This window comes from Echinops telfairi, unplaced genomic scaffold (assembly GCF_000313985.2).
Source record: "Echinops telfairi isolate 266 unplaced genomic scaffold, ASM31398v2 ScPeMD7_7470;HRSCAF=8508, whole genome shotgun sequence".
In the NCBI taxonomy this organism is placed as follows: Eukaryota; Metazoa; Chordata; class Mammalia; order Afrosoricida; family Tenrecidae; genus Echinops; species Echinops telfairi.
In genome coordinates, this window is record NW_022111374.1 from 631,962 (window position 1) to 634,039 (window position 2,078).

At 42.5% G+C, this 2,078-nt stretch overlaps 1 long non-coding RNA gene across 1 annotated transcript in view; it reads left to right on the forward strand.

Moving 5' to 3' along the window:
• The window catches only part of LOC123521139, an 11,333-nt gene extending 9,261 nt beyond the window's left edge, over window positions 1–2,072 (forward strand). Inside the window, exons 3-4 of the long non-coding RNA XR_006679620.1 lie at window positions 905–1,067; window positions 1,671–2,072. This is a non-coding gene — a long non-coding RNA (uncharacterized LOC123521139). The remainder of the gene's footprint in view (window positions 1–904; window positions 1,068–1,670) is intronic.
• Window positions 2,073–2,078: the final 6 nt, after the last annotated feature.

The following is a 2,078-nucleotide window of genomic DNA, read 5'->3' on the forward strand; positions in this document are numbered from 1 at the left end:
ATCGTGGGTTCGATAGGTACAGTTGTACAGCTGAGATAGATAAAGATTATAATAAAGTCAAAGAGCGTGAGCAATAGAAGAGAGATTGAAATAGAGTCAGACACATTTCATGATAGCATGCACACCTCAGCCCCGCTCGGTGGTCCATGTGGAGATGGGACACCAAAGGGCAGGAGGGGGGGAGGGAAGCAGGACAAGGGGAAAGGGAACAGGGGAGTGAGGATGGGGGAGAGCACCAGGACGAGGGAGGTGAGGGAGAGAGAGCTCTTTATTGCAAGCCAAGGCTTATATATCTTTGGGGGTGTGCATAACCCCTAATTACACGTAAAGACATACATCACAGGAAGGGGTTGCACTATAGGTTATACAGCATTGAGAGGCGGACAATCTAGGGATATACGCGCAATTGGAAGGGGAGCAATTGGGGACACACGTGACAAGATGGGCGGATGCTAAATTCAGGATGGCAGCCTAACTTTGGATGAGCAGGTTTGACCTGTTCTCTGGATTTCCATAGAAACCATTGTCAGTAGGGTGTGAACCCCGCCCACAAGGACCAGACTGAGGGCCACAAGCTTTTAGGGAGAATTAGCCCATTGTCCTTAACAGCGGGGAGTCTGACATTCTGAAGGCTGAATACATCTGACCTCCCACCAAGTGCTGGCAAATAGCTTCTAATGTTTGACATATCTTTGTGGGAGACAGAGTTGGGAAAATTCACTTTATAATCCCACACCTGGTAGCACCTCTTTCCATCACCATCCCTCCCAACCCTCACAGAAGTATTTCCTAGAAAATAAGCTTTAGGTCTGTTGCTAACGTGCTTCAGTAGTGACTAAAGCTATACTTTTGTTTGCTCACGGCAAGTCTCTCCTCATAATTCCCTTCCTTTTGTTTTATATAGTGAATTACTCAGTTTTTCCAAACCTTAATGGAGGGAAAATATTATCTACTGAACATATATTGCTACAGTTTATGAAGAATGACATCTGGTCTTCCATTTTAGTTGAATCCTCCGAATCTCACATCAGTAAAGATCCGCATGTAAAGCAGGGGCTAAATTTGAGGTGAGTGTGTTTCATTCTAAGAAGCCAGCAGTGCCTGAGGAAATGGTCTTCCAAAGTATCATGATCATGACATTGAAGTATGGTCTTCAGTGTAGTCATATCATAGAGCAGCCCTCGACTCTCTGTGTAATGGTACAGGAATTAGTCACGTAGAGAAGGGCACCATAGACATTCCATAGAACCCAACATGTTAGCATCAGATCTGACCCCAGAAGAAACCGTGAGCAGTGTCTCACACAAAACTGGTCAGCGTCTGCACCTCCTTTAATGAATGTAAGTCTTCCCAGTGCTGTCTTTAATCTAGCAAAGAAAAACGCTTAATAGTTGAGAACCGATTCATAGCCTGATATATGTCAACATATGTTCATGTGTATACACTTAGCTCTGACGTGTTTATATATTTTCATTATATAGCATTTCCAAAATGGGAGTGGTTTTGAAAACATATTTCATTTTGGCTGGATTAGCAAAAACACATAATAGAAAATGAGATTTTTCTTATGAAACAAAATATTTTAATCTGGAAACCATGCAAGTTCACTGTGTTTGGTAATTTTGAAGAAGTAACACAATGCCAATAGCAGATTGCTTTTTTTTAAACAGTGCTCTGAATGGTCAGAAACACTGTGAAAGTAACGAAGGCAGTCAGTGTGGAAATTCCTCCAACCAGACACGAAGTTTTCCTGAAGGAGATCCATTTCAATGGTGTGAGTGTGGGAGAGTCTTCGTGGATCACGCATCATATGATCATCATATCAGGTCTCACACAGGATGCAACAGCTGTGATGGCAAGAAATGTGAAGAAGCTTGTGACTCTAACCTGACCTCTCCTCTGAAAACTATTTCAGGACAGAAAACCTGTAGTAAAAAGGTACCAGGCAAGAATTTCAATTTAGCAACCCTTAAGAATCCTCTGAGAGCATACGCCGTTGAGAAATTCTATCAATTTTCTAAATCTGAGAATGATTTCTGTGGTTTCTCAACCTTTTGGGATCCTGTGAGCAGTCCTAC